The following is a 20,665-nucleotide window of genomic DNA, read 5'->3' as shown; positions in this document are numbered from 1 at the left end:
ATCTGCTCCCTTGGGGGAGAAGTTGGCTCCTTGTTTACCAAAACCAGTTGCTCCCACCCGTAGCTCTGCTGCCTCTTTCTGCTCTGATGAGCTGCAAGCTTCACGCAGAAGCTGATCTCAGGGAAGAGGCGTTACAGACACAGCCCAAGGCAAATGCACCATGTTCTAGTTTGTGCCTTCCTTGCCTTGGCTGACATTGATTCTTGAGGCCTTTCTCAGGCTCTTCTAAGCTCCCTTCTACATCCTGATCAGAAGGGAGAGGAGACAAGACAAAACGGATTTTCCGTCCCACTAAATTGCCAGTTGTATTATTACATATATACTTTGTTCATAATAGACAATTTAAGACTTTCAATGTTGGGGTACTTAATGTAGTTCAAGGCTGAACTTTCTCCCAAGAGGACTGTGTGTGGGTGTGCACATACATATGTGCCACATCTCATGAACTGCACAGAACTCAATTTATCATTAGTTACCCCACTTAAATAACAATTATAAATAAAATGAAATACATATGAACTCAAGCAGATCTCTGACTATCCTTGATCACCTAATCAGACTCCTTTAAAAGCACCCATAGGTCTTTGGCAACAATTAAAGCTTTTTCAGAAAGTTGCCTGGAGAAAAATAAAATAAAATAAAATAACTGTACTTTAAAAAAGTGGTGTTAACATCCTGATCTGATTCACAGGCCAGTTCTCATGTCTGCCCTACCAGAGCCAGAGTCCTCTGAGAATGGCATAGATAATTTCTTCTGTGATTCATAGTTATTCTGAAAGGTAGTGTTTTCACAAATGCTTGTATACAACCTTTGGTAACTATAGCAAATAGCATGTAAATTACATTGTACTTTTTGGTGTGCAACATCCTTTTTATAGTCTCAAGTATAAAATCTGGTTGTATTACTCTCTTGATTCTGACAATTAAAGTTTCTAATTCATTTAGAAGGACAAAAAATAAATGTTGTTAAGACCTTGGGGCATTTCATCTGTTGGTCACTTTCAGAATGGTTATCCTCTCAGTGTACCCACATGTGAGTCCATTCTTCTGATTTATTGTTTAAAAAGAATGAAGAAGCTATATTCATTTATTCTGAAGGAGAGGGGAATTTCTATTTCCCACTACAATGATGGTCTATTTTTACCTGCTATCTCTCTTCAGAGTTCAATAATGTGTATCTCTTGTTAATACGTGATTTCAACTTAGTTGTGTTCCTTTAAACTTTTTTTTTTTTTTTTGGCCTGTAAAAATTGTAGTTCTCAATTTTCTACCCATCTCTTAAAGTTTGGGGGGAGGCATATTACAGTTTGTGGATTACCCGGATACCTTATTCTTCTTTCTTCTATACTGTAGCTTTTGGTCACTAAATGCTCTTTATTGACCTGAAGCTTAGCTAAGAAAAGAAGATGAGGGAATTCCCTGGCAGTCCAATGGTTAGGACTGCGCACATTCACTGCCAAGGGCCCAGGTTAAATCTCTGGTCAGGGAACTAAGATCCAGCAAGCTGGGCGGCACAGCAAAAAAAAAAAAAGAAAGAAAGAAAGAAAGAAAATTTTAAACTAATAATTTTAAATTTCTAAAACATGAGTTTGTCACAGTACTTTTCTGAGATGCTTGAACTCCACTCTGGATTACTTTGAGGGATCTTTTCAAGTAGTATTTTTAAATGATAACATTATTTCTCTAAGATGCTCTGTATGGAAAATATATTCCCTGACTGCTTATGTTTGCAGACTAATAGTTCAAGTGGGAAGCTCATAAAGGTAAAACAAATGATGATGCAATTAGTATGTCCTTTCAATTATCTGTGGTTCAAAAACGTCGATGGTGAGATAGACAACATAAAAAACACTAAAGAGCAGGAGCTTTGGATCAAACAGAACCACGTTTTGGGACCCTTATATTTATGAGCTGTGTGACCTTGGGCAAAGCACTTAATCTCTGCAAGTCTGTAAAATGAGAACTAATATAACATCTCACATTTGTTGATTACTTGTTATGTGCTGGGCACTGTGCTAATTATGTCACATGCACTCATTATCTCATTTCATCCTCAAAATAATCCTATGAGGAAGGTACTATTAATATCCTCATTTACAAATGAAGAAATTGAAACTGAAAAAGGTTGAGTAATTTGTCCAAAATCACAGAGTAGCAGAGTCTGTAACTCAATGCCATGTCTGGCTCTAGAGACCAAGTATGTAAACACCACACTATATTGTGTCCCTGTAGTAGTACTCTACTCATAAAGTGAGTTCTGAGGATTAAATGCGATAATGCAGGAAAAGAGCATGCCTGGCACGTAGTTAGTGCTCTTATTCTTATTACATGTTATTACATATTACCAGCTAAAATTTGTGTAGCACTTTACTCTTTATAAAGCTCATTGACATAGTAGATCATTACTTCATGATATCATGTGAAGTATCATAAAACTGCGGCTCAGAAAGGTTAAAAGACTTGGCCAAGGTCATTTAGCTTATAAGCACACTGATATGGGAACTCGGCTCTTTTAATTCCAGAGCACAGAAACGTCACTGCCTTCTAATCATGGGGGGGGGTATATTTTTATATAATTTATTAAAATTATGATTAGAAGAGGTGGCTCTTTCTAGATTGAGTTCTAAACCTTCCTGCCTCTAAACTGCTGCCTTATCTTAGGAAATCTTGAAACTTGTTTCTTGATTTTCTGCTTGATTCTCTCCTTTATGTCAGACAATTCACCTTTGAGAAATGTGGAGAGAAAAGCCTCTTTTTCCTGACTCCCACATTTTTCTCCCCACAGTTAAATGTATTGATAGATATCCTGTAGATATCTATTATGAATCATATACATATAGATAAATATCAAATTATGAATGGGCTGGGTTTTTTAGGGTGAATTTGTAAGTTGGGTGTTTGGAAAGCTGAGCATTTTTCCTTCATAAAAACCGTCTTTTAGATGGAACTTAAGCCCCACAATGACCCCAGAGGAACCTATCATACGTATGTGCCAGCTGCAGGGAAAGGGGGGGAAAGGGGTGTGGAGGGAGATAAAGCAAAGGCCTTCTCCCTGCTTTAACTCCAGACTTGCCCCAGAAGTAATTTTGAAACAGACTATTTGCTTTTAGTATTTCCTCTCTTTCTCATAGTTTATGCCTTCTTTTAGTGCCCCTTTATCTTCTCTTGCTCTGAGCAACCTCCAGATCAGGCCTTCCTTACACCAAGGAGTCCTCTAAATTCTAAAACTACCTACCTGCTCCTCCCCTGGTCTTTCCACTTCACCCTCCAATCTAAATGACTGTTGGATACGAACTAGGTGTTTGGAGGAAAGCAGACTAATGAAATAATTCACACTGAAGTATAAGAGGCTGATTTTCCTTATTCCCTCTAGAGTTTTGCTTTTTAAAAAGATTATTAATTTTAGACTCACAGACATAGAGATCAGACTTGCGGTTGCCAAGGGGGAGGGGTGGAGGGAGAGGAATGAACTGGGAATTTGGGGTGGGTAGATGCAAACTATTACATTTAGAATGGATAAACAACAAGGTCTTACAGTATAGCACAGGGAACTATATCCAATCTCCTGGGATAAACCATAATGGAAAAGAATATTAAAAGAAGAACGTATATCTGGATAAAATCGAGTCACTCTGCTGTACAGCAGAGATCGGAACAACACTGTAAATCAACTATACTTCAATTAAAAAGATTATTAGTTTTGCATGTACATTTGTAGTTGGTGGAAATTCTAGCAATGAAACAAAACAAAGTGAAAATAGCTACTATGTAGAAGGTATTTTGGAAGGGATGCGCCATTATGTGGGGAGACCAGCCCAACAGGGGTCTTTCTTGTCCTATCCTTTTATGCCACCAACCTCTCCAGTACACATATGCACACATGCACACAAACACACATCTCATCAGCTACCTTGGCTGCTAATCTTTTCCTCATCAACTGGACAATTATTAGAATGATGGCATTTCAGCGCTGGAGAGAGTTCTAGAGCTAATGTCATTAGCTCATTTTATAATTGAGGAAACAAAGCTCAGGGACAAGGGCTTGGTGAGTGGTAGAATTGGCACGAGGTCTTCTGCCCAAGAATCTAGGGTAATTTCTTCTACACTCCATGCTTAACATTCAGAAGTCTTGCAGAATAAACTTAGAAACACTCATGATTGACCTTGTTCACTTATCCACTTGGATTCTCTTTTCTCTCTTTAGAGGTGGCAGGTAGAAGCCATCACTGCTGGGGGCAAGACAGTCTGACCTGCTCTTCCTACCAACATGTCTGACCCAGAGGCTGGAGATTCTCTGTCCTCTGCCAGGTGGGACTGTGGAGGAATTAGAAAACTGGGGCTGTTTGGGGGCCCTGGTACATGCTTTCTTCTTCATTAGCTACTCATGGAGAACATGTGAAAATATGAAGATTATTATTGCCTCTCTCCTCTTTCTCTCACTGAGCACTTAGATTTTCACTCTAATAATTGGAACTACTCTTTTCACTCCCTCAGCAGTGCAGCAGAGTGGGGGAGAGCACAGTCTCTGGGGAGGCAGGCTGCCTGGGACCATAGCTCAGCTAGCACTTCCTGACTGAGTGAACGTAGCATGTTACTGAACCTCTGTGCCTCAGCTTCTTCTTCTGGAAAATGGGAGCAATAATAGTTTATACTTTATGGGGTTGTTTAATATAGATACGTGCTTAATACATGTTAGCTCTTGTCATCATCATCATTACCATCCACACCTTGTGGGTGTTCTTAGTTTGCTTTGTAAATTTTTTTAAGGAAGGAAAGCCTTTCTGGTCTTAGCTGCCTTTCTCCATTGCCTGGCAATCTGTAAATCATACAGTCATTAAAGGTCAAGTTGACCCTTTATGCAATTCTTGACTAGGAGGCCTCATTGTATATAGTGAGTCACCACCACTTGGAAGTGGACGGTGAATCAGTAGCCCATTAAGGAGAGGTCAGAAGGTCCCCTGGCTCAACGTGAGAGGATCCAAACCTAGCCATGGGGTGCAGAAAGAAACCGTGCACTTACATGGCTGAGTGGACTTGGGGTGCCCTGGAGAACCTGTGCTACTCAGGTCAGAGGACATAAAATGGTGGGTAAATGCTGGAGCGTCAGAATCACACAGACCTGAGGCTGATTTCAGCTCCATCTTTACCTTGCTGTGGGACCTCAGGCAAGTTATTTAACCTCTCTGTGCCTCATTTTTTATCATCTGTAGATAGAGGTGATCTTAATAGAAATGACTTCATGGTAAAAAATGCTTGGAAAATGCTGAGAATCAAGTAAATACTCAATCAAAAGGAACTATTTTCATTATCATCACCATTATTATCATGAATATGGGTCGGAACAGACAGTTCTAGGGATCAGCCATAATGGAGAAGCAAACTAAGGGGAAAAGGTAGCAGGAACAAGGATGTGTCTGATGCGGTGACTTTTAGGTAGTGACGAGCCACTTAGCTAGCGTTAAATGTAAAAAGTCATAATTTATTCTTTATTGTACCCCAACGAAGGAATGAGTGTTGTGTGTTCACATAATTTGCATTTTGTAGAGGAAGAGTCAGAGGACTAGGATATAAATAACCTTCCTGCAAAACACAGATCTGGTAGCTCCAGTAAGGAGCTGAGCTTCCATTCAGGTCTTGCTTGTAGAAGGGTAACCATCCCGGCCCAGGCAAAGAAGACCTTGTCAGGTTTATAACTCCACAACTGGCTAAAAATATGAATGTCACGTAATCATCCCGTCCTTCTTCTTGATCTCGACTGGCCCTCCTGACTTCATGCCATCTGCAAATTTGCGCATCCTTTGTGCTCCTTTTTGCTCACGTTTTATGCCTTCTTTTGCCATCTCATTTACTCCGCATGTTTCAATCTCTGGGCTTCCATTTTTCTTCTTCGTTTTTAATGCGGTGGTTTTTCTCCTCCTCTCTTTCTCTTCCCTCCTTTACACCCCCACCTTCCTCCTCCCTCCACACCAATCAAATTCCTGCTTGCTTCTTGCCATGTTCATTATCCTACCTCATTCCCCCCTCATTCCTCGAAAACAGCTCACAGAGACTCACCCTTCCCCCCTCCAACTCTCAGTGCCCACCCTCCATAAATTCCAGCAGCTTGGCAATCAGTAACTTTAGCATCACACTTCACAGCTCCCAGAGTTTATACTACTTGTTACTACTCTCCTTGCTACCGCTCTCTAGGGTTTCTGCTAAAAAAAAAAAAATTATTTTTAATTCCACTTAAAAATATCTTGGGTACAAGTTGAACCCACAGTTAAGTTTACTCACACATTTACCACATTTCCTGGTTTTATTTTAACTAGTAGCTCAGTTCTAGACTCCATTATGCAGTGAAGAAAGACTAGATCCTTAGGGAACACATTTTTTTTTCTACTGTGAAGAAGAAAACCACCTAAACATTCAACAGAAACCCCAGCCCTGGGTCCACCCACTCTCTTATCTCCCCACTCCCCCAAGCTGCAGCTGACGGGACAAGGCTTTTTCCTTTGTGGAGTCATTGATTTCACTCTTCCTGGAGCTCAGACTGCCTCCCAGTGTGTGTCTGTGTGCACACGTGAGTGGCCACTGCTGTTTTTGCAGAGGGCTCACCTCTCTTCTGCCATTTTACCAGGACACAGGAGGCTGCTCTCCCGCTCTCCCTCTCCCTCTCCCTCTCGTTTTCTCTCCCTGCCCCCAACTCAGCCTAGGCTTTTTCCTGTCTCTTAACTCCACCAGTGCAGCAGCAACTAGCTGAGCTGCTTGCGTGAGAGAGAGAGAGAGAGAGAGAGAGAGAGAGAGAGAGAGAGAGAGAGAGAGAGAGAGAGAGAGAGGGAGAGTGTGTGTGTGTGTGTGTGTGTGTGTGTGTGTGTGTGTGTGTGTGTGTGTCTGCGTGCGCAGCTAGGCCAAGCCTGCGAGCCTGCCTGTCACTGGAGAGTTTTAGTTTGCATTCAGAAGAAAGGAGGAGGGGAGACGGTGGGGGGGGGGGGGAGGAAAAGGTGGAGGGGGGAGGAGGGGGGCGCGGAGAAGGGAGGGAGAATGTCTTGTTTGTGGCTTGTCAGCAATTGCTTGAGACAAGCTTCCATGTGTGAAAGCTACTTGGCATGAATGCCTGGGCCGTACCAAGTGTCACCGCAGCAAGAGGGGGAGTCAGAAGAAAAACAGATCAGACCAGAGCAGACAATAGGCCCCTAAAGTGTTCCCCCTAAGTTGCTTTGATGTTGTCCTAGTGTCTTGATACCAGGAGGCCAGGGATTGCAGGAAAAGGGTCTTTTTTGTCTTCATTCACTTTCCCCCCTCAGTTTCAGAAATGATTCTCCAGAATTTCTCCTCATAAAAAAGGTAAGAGCCCTAACAATTCCTTCTTCTGTGGCAGGCTGGTTCGCCCGTGCCTGGAAGTCGGGGTCTCATTTCTGCGCTGCTCAGGACGAGCGCTGGGGTCCTGCAATTGGAGCTCTAGCCTTGCCCCTGGAAGTCTTTGCAGGCGCTCAGAGCTGGGGATGGCCCCTCTTTCTAGGGAACCCCAGTAACACGATCTGTGCCTCTAGGTTGTTGGGGGAGAAGGGGTGGATGGAGAGGGATGGGAGGAGGGTGTGAGGGTGGAGGGTGTGAGGGGGGAAAAAAAGAGAGAGAGAGCAGCCTGAAAGAGAGCGAGAGAAGGGCAGAGCCCTCGTTCGGAGCAGCCCCAGCCCGGAGCCCAAGGAGGCCTCCTTGCAAGCTTGAGCTGTGCCTTCTCAGGCTGAGCAAGGGCCGTCTGACGCTCTGCCGAGTGCCTGCAGAGATTGCACAGAGCTTTGTGTGTGCGAGTGTGCCTGTGTGCGTGTGCGTGTGTGGACTTCCCACACCCTGCCCTGGCGTGGCTCGTCGTGAAGGGGAGGTACCCCAATCCTTACCACCCGAGCCCAGACGCTCCGAGGAAGAGCGGCATGGCAGGCTAGGAGGGAGGGCGAGAGAACTCTGCCGCCAGACGATCCAGAAACTTTTCCCGTCTCAGGGATTTCTCTGGTGGTAGGGACCGTGAAGCAGTTGTGGGCTGCCCCGTGCCTCAGTTTCCCCGGCTGTAAAATCCAGAGAGCCGACCGGGGATGCTGCATGCCTCCCTGGGATTTGGTAAAACGGAACACATACCATTCTGTCTCAAACGCGTGGAGAAAGCTTCGAGCTAGAAATGCTGTGAATCACAAAGTAGAAGTGTTATCATTGTTCTTGATCATCATCATCACGATAATAAAACCATCATTAAGACACCCTGAGACAAATAGACCGGGGAACACAGATCAAGTGTCTGAGCATTTCTAAGGAAACAAAAAGCCTTTTTCCACCTGTTGGCTTCTGTCCTTTTCTCTTGTGTCTTTTCGTTAGATTTATTGGCCGATTTGTACAGAGAATGGGGTGGGAGGGGTTGGGTTTTCCCCTTTCCTCCTCCTTGGTACATATTTTTTTAAAAAAGAAGGTCAATGTAAGATGCTTGAGACAGAAAATACGCCTCCCGTTATAGGAGTTTATTCAAGACCTTGTGTTTTCTGGCGCTGGCAGGGCGTGCAGGCACATCTATAAACTCTACCTTGGAGGTTAAAGATTTTTATTTTGGCTTTTAGAGATTAAACAAGGTTTATTTACAATTGCTGTTTATCAGAGAGTAAATATCTTACTGTGTGTGTGAGGGTAAGAATGAGAAGGCTATTTACTCGCTGGTGGTTTTGTGGATAAAACCTTAGCTTTTTAAAGTGACATCTTGAGAGATGCGAGTAAAGGACTAAAATCGGTGCCTCATAGTCAGATAAAAAATTTTTTTGAGAAAAAAAGAGGTCTGCTTATTTTCTTGAACGGTGGGTTTCCCTTCCTCTGTTCTTATAACAGTGATTGTTTCAAGGCTCTCAGTTGTAGCTGTCTTTGAATTCTCTGAAGGAATTTTGCTTTCTTACCTAATTCTAGGTTTTCTGTGACTCTGCCACTTGTCCAACAAAAAAAAAAAAAAAAAAAAAAAAAAAAATCGGTAAAAGTCTGGGAGGCTGTGCTTCCTTCCATTCTAACTGCAAATGTTTATCAGACTGACTCCCTGTGATAGCTAGAGATTGAAGCAAAGCACCAGCCCTGGTTGAGAGTATTTATGCTCTTCCCATTGAGGCCTAGAGAACCTGACTTCTGGGTGTGGGAAAGGATGAAGGGAAGGTATCAACTGGCTGGGATCTGGCAAGAAGCCACCCCTACCCCCCAATATGTTTCATTGAACTAGAACGGAACTTCATAGTTTAGAAATTAATTGTTTTCTACTTTGTAAGCAGAAGGTCTTACCATGGTTTGTCTCTGGCAAGATTTCAGGGTCCAGATATCTTCCTAAATGGTTAGAATTTCAGAACTGCAAGGGAAAAGAAAGGTTATTCCTCAAGTTTTAAATGAGGACACTAAAGCCCAGCAACGATCTGAGGGGGCTCAATGCAGCTGTGGTTGCATCTGGATCACACCCTGGGGTTCAGAGTGCCCTGCGTGTCAGTCGTTATGCCAGCCACCCTTACCTGGCCTCCGCAGTTGACTTTGCCTACCCCAGCATTGGGCCAGCCAAAGAGAGGCGCCTTTTGGAGTTCTTTTTGCTGTGCTCTGTTATAACAGCACGCTCAGCCCTGCTCAAGGCACAAACGTGGCAAACATGTGTCACAACATGAATTTGCATGAATTCATTCGTGCATTCACTTGTTTATTCAACTAGTATTTTAGGAGCACTTACTATGTATCAGGCACCTTGCTGAGCACTGAGGATGTAGGAAAGAACAAGGCAGATGCACCCTTGCTCTCAGGGAGCTTGCAGTCTTGGTGGTAGAATCAATGTTAACTGCATAAACAAATTAGTAATTAAAAGATTGATAATATACATTGAACAGCATGCAGATACGATAATGCAGGGCATAAAGTTGTATAAGTCATTGACCTGAAGTTTGTAACTAGGCATAAGCTAACTGTCTTTTTGCCTTTGTGGTCGAGCACTTCTTGCCCTGGCCAACTTGCATTCCGCTGGTGGCATTCCTACTCACACGGAGTCCAGTGTTTCCAAAGACAGCAGAAAATTCCCTCTCTCTCTTTCCCGCCACCCTCCTCTGCACAATACAACAGAGACACAAATAATGTCTGCTAACCCTTTTACACTTGTACTATTAAACAAGTTCACGCTCATTGTGAGCCAGCCTATATAACTGTCATTATCTGGGTGATTCACGTTAGCTATAGCCTCTGTGCACTGTTAAACCAGATGCGCATGGGCGGGGGACATGTGGTTAGTGAGGCTCTTGTCTCACTGTACTTGTTCCATAGTTCTTCCAGTTGATACTAAACACTTAGCTGCAGGCCACTCCTCCGTTATCACTGTCATCTTGGAATTGCAAAGATAGTAATGAAATGGCTTTGCCCATCCCTACCAACAAGGACACGTATCTATAAAGGGAGAACATTTTTAAAATCTCTTCCATGGGTCGCCTTTTGGTTGGGTTATTAAAATCCTACTGGTTTTATGAGGTCAAAGGTAGGAGCACCCCGACACCCCACTTACGTTCTTGTTTGGAGAGAATATTTGATTGAAATGCCAGTTATTTCCTTGCAGGCAGATTTGTGTTAACGCTTGTATCACTATTTTCTACATCGCGTCTTTCTCAGTACTCAGAGGTGTTGTCTTCAATGTTGTCAATCCATCGCTTTTTAGATTAATTTCGTAGTTTAAAAGGAGGACAGATATGCCCCCCACCCCCACATAAATCATAGGTCTGGCGCCTATACTTTGAGACTCCACACAGGTTGTGTGGTCAAGTCGTGTGAAAAAGAGTCATTTCTACGCACCCAACATTGTTACTCAGTGAGGTTGCTGACCCACATTGTCGCAACCGCCCTATGCGGCGCTTGGGTAGTCACCTGCATTTGGCACCTGTGGCCACTGCCTTCTCCTGTGAGCTGTATGACTTCATCTGCATGTATTTGATCACTTCCGAGACACTCCCCCCAACCCCCCTTGTTACTCACTGGGGAGCTGCCTTTAGGGGAGGCGCTCCAGTTGCCTTGGAAGAGTAATCCAAAGAGAGGGGTAATCTGAGTGGGGAGTTAAGAAGTGAAGAAAACAAGAATCTGGTTGGGGAAAAGATTGAACAGAACTGGGGAGCCAGGCAGCAGTGATCCCAGTCATCCTTAACTCTGGGGGAATAAGAATGAAGACTGTGATGATATTTTAAAAGGTACAGTGTGTGGATACTTGTATAAATAAAAGTGCTAGAGCCTCTAGTCCTACTGAAGTTAAAACCAGTACAACATGGAAGACAGTACCAAAACTCCTTGGTTACAAGCATTGCTTTTGCATGTAGTTTTACTGAAGGAAATTTTGTGGCCCCACCCACTCCCAAAGAGACATACATATAAGATGTAAAATGGAAATTTTCTACATTTCCTTTAAGTCTTGACATGGTAATCCACTTTAAAATGATATCTGTTTAGTCCTTTCTTGTAATTAAATAATATTGTTTAGTTAATTATATTGCTATCCTTCTGTTATATTTGAGTAAGGTTATGTGTCTCATCCAAGGACTCACAAGAACATAGGGGCAAGATGGCCAACTGCTTAAATCTCCCCATTTAGGTTAAATCTCTTCAAGAGTTGAGAAGCAAAGAGGTGAGGTCGTCACCAAATCACCATGATATTCAGGTCAAAAGTACTGTGTTGACATGGCATTAAAATAATTGCTTTAGTTTTGGCCCTCTTTTTAAAGACTAAGATTTAGAATGTTGATCAGAAGAGAGGGATCCCCATTTCTTATTGAATAATTACATGTTTTTTTACAAAGTACATTGGACCAGTTTCTCGTTTGGGATTTGCCAATCTATGACCTAGGACTGACTCCCCGTTCTTCTTCTCCGGACCTCTTTTAGAATGAACGAGTTGGACTAAATCCTCTCTGTTTCCTTCCAGCTGCATTATTGAGTATTTCTCTGATTCTATGCATAGGATCTTCCATGAATCTGGTCTTTTGGTCACCTTACACAAGGCCCAGTTCAAGAACTATGGTTACCAAAGGGGAAGTGTGACTTTTGTGGATATATGGGATTAATTCCTCTACACCCAAACTATGTTGACATTTTGAAGTGAAAAGCACAATAGGAAAAAGTGGGATTTTAACTTATGGATGTTAAGAGAATTTGCCAGTCAGCATGTAGGCACATGTGCAAGGAGACTTAAGAACCATTTTCAAAAGAATCGACGATTTTGAATGCATGTCTTCCTGTATAATAAGTATGAATTTAAAATGGACGGGCACTGGGTACATCTCTTAGCTTCACCATTCTCACAGCTTTTTCACAGAAATTGTGCTGTTCCTTTTTGCATTATGCTTACATGCTGTTTTGAGGATGCAAGGGACCAGTTTAAGCAATTATAGTGTTTATGATACATGCTGTATGTTTAATGTTATGCTTTTGGGGATGACAGGACTGTTGATGATCTTTATGATATGCAACTCCTGAAGGATATTGCTGAAGACTTGCTGATATGATGATAAATAAATAAATAAATGTATGTGTGCATATATATATATATATATATATATATATATATATATATATATATATATGATGCCTTTAGGATGTGAGTAATAAATCGCTTCTGAAATGTGGCCAAGAGTGGGACAAAGAGGGTTGAGAGTGAATGACATTTTTATTAAGCATGTTTTCTATGCGTAATTCCAAGCACTATTCATTTGAAATTGGCTAAAGCTTTGAAAAGATATAATTTAAAAATTTTACATGGTAGCTTTTAATGCAATTTTTAAAACCCCAGAGTAAGTTCTTCTGCCATGTTTTAGAAATATCATCTTCCTTATAGCAAGGGGGACCAGTTCAAGGCTGCTTTGACAATTAGTAAATCACTGACTCTCTTTGAATTGGTCTTATTTCTGTCTGGAAAAAAATAGTATATAATATATAATTACTTTCTAACTAGGGAAGGGAATTTTGAAAACCACATATAATAATTTTTTCACTTATATTGTTCTTTTATTCTTGATTGCCTAAAATTTCTGACATTGGATATCTTGCTTAACCTTACATAACAATCCTTGGAAGGAGATACAGAAGAGAAAGACATTATTGACTTTAAAGATGGGAAACAGGAATAGGTTTGTGAAATAGTATACCGGCACGCTTTTTAGAATCTAAGAATATACTCTCTAGAAATATGTGTAATGTTTGGTTATTGATAAATGATAAACTATGATGGAAAATAATACTGTACATATTATTGCTGTCAATCTAATTTTTAGTGATATAAATAATTATCAAAAGCATTTTTATGCTATTCACTTAAAGATTCAGCATGCCTCTAATCTAAAGCTCTGGAGAACTGAAATGATTTCCATGAAAACCAGAATCACTCTTTTTCTTGAAAACTAAATTCACAAACTCAAAATTAACAGTAATGGTGGTTGAAAGAAGCCAAGCCATCATTTGTTCAGAAGAGAAACTTGTGAATCTTGAGGTAGCTTTATCTTGCCTAATACTAGATATATTGGACTCTCTATAACCCTTGGGGCTTGTGTAGTTAGTATATGTTTGAGGAGGAAAATTTCACTGAGGGTCTGTGGACAAGGGACTTTTTGAATGCAGGTCAAGGGCACACTTGCTCTGAGGAGTGGTGATTTATTGTACAGAAATCCATGATATACTGGGCTGCTTAAGGCAACCATACTCTAAAGAATGCAGGATTTTAGCTCTTGTGCCGGTGCCCAGGCACCTCTGCCTGCAACATTCTTCTGCCTTGTCTTTTCCAAGCCAACTCCCGCTACTCCTTTAAAACTGATCCTGGGCATTTCTTCTGGAAAGCTCCTTAGACCCAAACCACCCTACCTCTGCTCCACTGTTCCTGGGCTGGGCATTCACTTATGTGGCCCTTATCACACTGCACTGGAATCGTCTGGCTCCCACTCTGGTCTGTAGCCCCATCGAGGATTGGGGCTGTCTTTGGCTTTTGTACCCCTAATGCCTAGCATCGGGTGAAACAGAGCAGGTGATCAATAAATGTTGTTGAATGAATAAACAGTTTATATTGAAATATAGCTTCTTAATAAATTTAACTAAATACAGAAAGAATGACAGGTAAAAATCTTAAATTATACAATCTATGGAAACTTCTTATATTAGGGTATTCATTCTTCTCCCCCCTTGCAAAGAATAAGTTACACATTCATAATGAAGTATTTTTATACCCTTGAATCCCCTTTTTCTTATGTCCAGTTTTTCTCCCCTACAGCTTATTTGTCATGTTTCCCATTCTTGGATTTGTGCTTCCCTTACCTAAGAGTTTATTATTTATTTCAAAGAATCAGGTGATAAATGAGTTGGTGAAATTTGTTTTGATATTTAGGTGGTAGCTGAAGAGAACTTTCTTCTATCTCAGAACAGGGAAAATATAGAGATATTTGGGGAAGTCGGGACAATCAGGATAGTAAGGTGAGTGACCGACTTCCAGGAATCCGCAATTGTGACCCATCTGAAACAAAGAAGGGGAACAGTACAACTTAACTTTCATCTTCTAAAAAAGGTTTTAAGTGCTGAACCCTCTAGAAAAGTCATTCTGGTTGCAAAGAACTGACTCACTGAAATTTCCTCAAGAAAAGGGGCGTTCATTGTGAGCATGCTCACAGATGGAACCTGGAATCAGAATTAGAAACCTTTCAGCTACTGAAGCAGCTCTAGGGGTAACTTTCTGTCTTCTATCCATCCTGTCCTCTCACTGTGTGTCTGCTTTACTTGGGCTCCTTTTGCTACCTGCTGGTTTGGTCTTCTAGCTTTATTCTGAGTAACTGCTCTCAATCTCATAGCTTTTGCTTACATGGAATTGTTGCTTCTTTGACTTGCCAAGATCCCCCCCATGTCCAAAACCCTACCATCTCTACCCTACTTCCTTCCTGGCTTCTTCCTCATAGCTTCTGTCCTTATATTCTTCCATTTGTAGTATTCCCTGTTAATTGCTTCATTCTCTCAGAATTCCCTAATTCAGATTCCCAAGAAAGAATCCAACTCATCTTTCCATTGCCCTTCCTTACAGGACTTTAACCAGCCTGTGATTGGAGTTGCCCAAGGGTCAGAACTACACCTCTAGTCTAGGGTGTTATAGCAAAGGGAGGTGGGTGGGAACGGGGGATTGTCGTTCGGTACAAAACTGGATTGCCTTTTAGTAGGAGCTATGGAAGGGCCATCTTCCCTTCCATGTAGCTGGCAACAAATGTACTTGACATGTCTATTATGAGCCCATTATGGAAGTCTAAGAAATTAAGGGTAACCAGACTATTAAAAATTAAAATGTTTCATGGATGATGATTATTATAACTGAGATGAGACCGTGGGAACAACTAGCAAATTTATAACCAGGAAAGAAATTGAGAGAGGGAAGTGTATTAGAGTTACTTCTTAATGAGTGACATCATTTCATATATTTATTGAAAACGAAAGTAGGTGAATAGTGAAAGGGAGACTATATTGGTATAGATCCCAGAGGCTAGTTTAAAAAGCAAGCATCAGGACTTCCCTGGAAGTCCAGTGGTTAGGACTCCGTGCTTCCACTGCAGGGAGCACAGTTTCCATCCCTGGTCCAGGAACCAAGATCCCGCATCCCACATGCTGCAAGCCATGGAAAAAAAAAAAGCAAGTATCATCCTGGAATTGGGGGCTAGAGGACAAATAGGAATACTAAGGTTAAGGAGTTTCTGCCTGTATTCTCTTCCTGTATTTTCTTCCTCTACTTCTCTGTTCTGTACTTGATTCCTCTTATCTTTAGCTTCTTCTGGAATAATCTGTCATCAACTAGTGATGGGACCTTGGGCTGGTTATTTATTCTCTCTGAAACTCAATTTACTCATCTGTAAAATAGGGCTAATGATTATTATTTCAATAGCTTATTATATGAATTAAATTAGATGGCATAATATATTTAAAGTGACTGGTACACATTACCTAGAATGTAATAGGTGCTCAGTCAATTGTAGCAATTATTCTAGCACATAGGAAGGAAGGAAACATTGACTAAACAATGTGCTGGGCAAAATTTTGCTTGTCATATCATTTATTCCTTATAGCAGTCCTGCAGGTCTTGTATTATTGTTTCTATTTTTTATTGAGGTACATGTACAGTATTATATAAGTTTCAGGTGTTATGTCTACTTTATGAATGAGGATACAATAACAATACTTAATGGAGTACTTGCTATGTGTAAAGCACTGAGCTTTACACATGTTGTCATATTTAAACCAAGATAGGTGCTATTCATGTCTTCATCTCATAGTAGAGGAAACTAAGGTCTAGAGAGTTTAACTTGCCCAAAGTTGTACAACTAGTAAGTGACAACCAGAGCTTGTGTGTAAGTCTATCTGAACTTAGGTCAGTCTGACTCTAAAGTTTTCCAAAATCACAGAGTTGATGAATGTGAGTGTGACTAAGTCAAGATTCAGGTCTGATTTAGGGCAATAATTCTGCAGTTCACTACCAGACAAACATGCTGATTGATGAAGAATAGCGGTAGCCATACACACACTTATGCTGCATCTGAATCTGAATGCCGTGATTAGACAGCAAGGGCAAATTTTGGAAAGGGTTCAAAGGGAAAATTTTTTTAGTAATTAAAATATGTCAAAATAAGGTCTCTCAGACCTGGTGAAATGATTTAACAAACATGTGTTGAATGTCTATTGTGGGTCAGGCAGTGAAAAATAGGCTTGACACTGTGGAAATGCAAAATGCGGAAGGCTGAATCTCTCTCTTTAAGGTGCTTTCATTCTGGTGGAGGGAGATAGATGCTCACACAACAAATGATAAAGCATATAGCAATGGATCGAAGGACTGTGGAATCAAGAGAGAGAACATTAATTTGGTGGTGAAGGGAATGGTGGTGGAAGGAACTTGGGAAGGCTTCATGATGGAGTTGGCATTTGCAATGGTTTTGAGGGGACGAATATCAAAGTACTAGAAGGCTTCTATAGTTTCCTTTTTCTTCACGTCAAGGGTTTTATAAAGGGTGGTATAAAGTAGCTAACTACTGTGGTAATATATTGCCAGATGATAGAGTTTTCAAAGATTAGGCTCTTTGACTAAAAGTGGAGAAATATTTACTCTGATTAATCATAGAGAATAAACAACAAGGTCCTACTGTATAGCACAGGGAACTATATTCAGTATTTGTGATAAACCATAATAGAAAAGAATATGAAAAAGAATGTATCAATATATATATGTATAACTGAGTCACTTTGCTGTACAGCAGAAACACAACATTGTAAATCAACTAAACTTCAATTTAAAAATGTTTTAAAAGTTTTAAAAATTAAAGGAAAAAGTCATAGAGGCACATTGGCATTTTTCTCGTCTATACTTATCTATATTTTTATTGAAGGAATCATAAAATGGAATCCTCTATTCTGTGCATCCTCAGTTGGGGATCTATAGTTGTCCAGCAAACCAGCAAGGGCCTGCAAATCCCTCCAATGGCCAAATGGTACACCAGTATCAGTTCTCAGCTGTATTGAGTGGTATTAAGTAGTACTAAGGTACCGGCAGATAGGTCATTTATCCATCTACACTTTGATTGGAGATTTTTCTCTGCAATTGGGACTTCCCAATTTTCCTTACATACAATACCAGGATTTCTGAAATTTTTTTGAGACATCCTAATTTAAAACATTCTGTCTTGTCTCCATAAGTATATTCATGATTGGTAGTCTGTGTGTTCTGATTGTTATTTCAGGTTGTTAATTAAATGGAGTTTCCACATCTTAATCCTGTTTATAGAGGCCAAGTAGACATCTTCTGCATACGTACCTTATCCACTTGCACTGAGAATGTCCATACTTGTCTTTACGCTGTGAGGTAGAAACCCAGCTAAGATCTATTGTTTTGATTAATTTTGGTTCTTTGCTCAAGTCCCCTTTTCCCAAGCTCTGTCAATGGACTATATGCTCATCTTTTTTTCAAGGCCTGGCTCAAATGTCACCTTCCTCACAAAGTCTTTCTCAATTCCTGGAGCCTGAGAAATCTCTCCAGCTCCATGGTGTCCATGTTACTTGTATTTTTCTTGGAATGATCATAATAGCTATACATATGTGTTCACTATCACAAATCTCTTAACATATAATAAACAAGAGGACAGGGCCTTAGGTTTTATTCACCGATGTGTCCCTCAAAATACCCAATAGGGTCCCTGCCTTACAAGTGGTTGGTGCTCAGAGGTGTTTATTGAACTGAACTGAGTCAAATTCTTGGCTTCGTTGGATTGGCGTAGGGTATGGTTAACATTGATGTCCGAGCCCCAGTTCCCTTTTAGAAAAGGAATGTTGCTTTCAAAAAAAGTATCATCTTACTGATTTTAGAATGAAAGAAACCATGTAATATAAACAGTTATTGTAATTATTATTAATAAGCATCATTAAAATATCATGAACTGATAGGATTATTTCCTTCAGGCTTGGTAAACAAACTGGTCTTTTCCATCTCCAATATCTGTGATTCCTTGAAATTTTATGTAGACAAGTACACGCTAATGTACACTGGAAGGAACAATTGAAACAGCTCACACTCACTGATGGGCTCTGAATTACTCTACTTGTAAGTGCTCAGGAAAAAGATCTCGGATTCATTGTGGATTGCTCAATGGAGACATCTGCTTGCTGTGCAGCCGTAGTCAGAAGAATGAATGAGATATAATAGGCTGTATTAACTTTGAGAATGGGATAAAGAATAATGCAGAAAATAATATAGTGCACATAATTTGGCATTGACTATTTCTGTAATTACAATAAAACACTTTAATGATATACATTGATGTTATGATTTCACCTTAAAATCACAATTCGGCATTGGGTCCTTTCATTTCAAAGAAAACAAAGCAGAAATACAAAGGATCCAGAGAAAAACAACAGACTGTCTGCAAGACATACAAGGGATTTGCCTGTAATGAGAAACTGAAAAGACAAGGACATTTTAATTTGGATAAAGGGGGGAAAATGACATTGTATAAATTTATTTAAAATTAATGAAAGTTTCAGAAAATTGCTAGAGCTAGCTTCTGATTATCCCTGGTAATGGAGGTCAGAGATAGGCAGGACAATTGAAATCCTTGATAATCTCCAACCCTCATTTTAGCTATTAATTGCAGCATCCTGTCCTATGAAAAGTTTTAACAGATGAATAAATACAAGACATAGCAGCCCATGGTTTGTCAACTAAATGGCTCATGAGAAAGACAGTCTGGGGTGTTGGGAAGCACACAGAATTTGGAATAAGGTGCGCAGGGTTCTATTTTATCATTTCTGTTTATCATCTGTACAACCTTGAGTGATATGCTTAACTTCTATGAGACCCAGTTAGTTCTGTCATCTGTAAAATGAAGGATCTGTAAAATTACGGGTTTGTTGAAAGAACTAAATAAGCTAGTGGAAGTGGTTGGTGAGAGGTAATGTATGAATTTGAGAGCTGGTTGTCAAGTGCACCTGCTTTCCTACTTGTCTTGCCCATCTCAAGAGCAGACATGCCTCCCAGCACCTGGGGGCTTACACCACACCTTCCCTTCTCTTGAATCTTCTACTGCTTGTGCTAGTGGCAGGAGATTTTAGAAGAGGTATGCAACATTTCCGTCATCTCCAGAAGCATCTGCAGCATGCCTATTCCCTTGCTCCCAGAAAGCCTTAAGATAATTTTGCATCTGTTCTTATTAATGCATGATTATTTAAAGGTCATCTCCGGTAATTTTCTCAATAGCCCTTTGAGGTGCATACTGCAATTATCCTCACCTTCCAGATGCAGACGCTGAAGCACAGACAGCTTGCTTAGAGACAGATAGTAATGGCAGAATAAAGAATCAAACCTAGGCTAACTTGCCTCTGGGTTGATTTTAAAAGTCTAAAAACAGACTCATGTGACAGTACCTTCCCTGGAAAGTGACTGGCTTTTCCTTATTCCCCTAGGAACTCCTACTCTATCCTCGGGCACACAGTTCAGTACTCACCTCCGTCACAGAGCCCATCCTAAGCCCTCTCCTCCCTTGGAAGAAGTCATCTTGTCTACCTGCACACCCTGTATTATAGCTCTTAACAGGCTATTATGTTAACAACAGTAGAAACCCTTATACCCTATTCAGTTAATAGTTGGTGACTTAGCTGAACAAGTTAGTTAAAGCAAGAATCATACAAAATGATGGAATCATTCCTTAAGCCTTTATTTCAACTTAAAACATCCCTCAAGTTTTTGATGTAGGGCCAAGGCCTGTCTTTTGAGTTTCGGGCCTCCCATTAGTGCTTTGCATCCTACTTCTCGTATAAGCCACACCTCGGAGGCTTTCACAATCATTTTGTCTCCGTTTCTTTAACGTGGAGTGAGATCTTAAAGACATTTTGTGAGGCAATCCGATTTTTCCAGATTTAATGATTTTTTTAAAAAAAATAAATTTATTTATTTATTTTTGGCTGCGTTGGGTCTTCGTTGCTGTGCGCAGACTTCCTCTCGTTGCGGAGATCGGGGGCCACTCTTGGTTGCGGTGCACGGGCTTCTCATTGCGGTGACTTCTCTTATTGCGGTGGCTTCTCTTGTTGCGGAGCATGGGCTTTAGGCTCGCGGGCTTCAGTAGCTGTGGCTCGAAGGCTCTAGAACGCAGGCTCAGTAGTTGTGGCGCAC

At 40.9% G+C, this 20,665-nt stretch overlaps 1 protein-coding gene across 2 annotated transcripts in view; it reads left to right on the top strand.

Annotated features, from left to right (window-relative positions):
• The first annotated feature begins 7,086 nt into the window (after window positions 1-7,086).
• The window catches only part of LOC141279370 (uncharacterized), a 70,365-nt gene continuing 56,786 nt past the window's right edge, over window positions 7,087-20,665 (top strand). The window contains exon 1 of one of the 2 annotated variants that reach the window (XM_073808717.1): window positions 7,087-7,326. The gene's annotated coding sequence lies outside the window, so the exon portion shown is untranslated. The remainder of the gene's footprint in view (window positions 7,327-20,665) is intronic. The other variant, XM_073808696.1, reaches the window with a different exon arrangement.

This window comes from Tursiops truncatus, chromosome 1 (genome assembly GCF_011762595.2).
Source record: "Tursiops truncatus isolate mTurTru1 chromosome 1, mTurTru1.mat.Y, whole genome shotgun sequence".
In the NCBI taxonomy this organism is placed as follows: domain Eukaryota; kingdom Metazoa; phylum Chordata; class Mammalia; order Artiodactyla; family Delphinidae; genus Tursiops; species Tursiops truncatus.
Note: the sequence above shows the minus strand (reverse complement) of the source record. Positions and strands in the feature narration are given on the sequence as shown.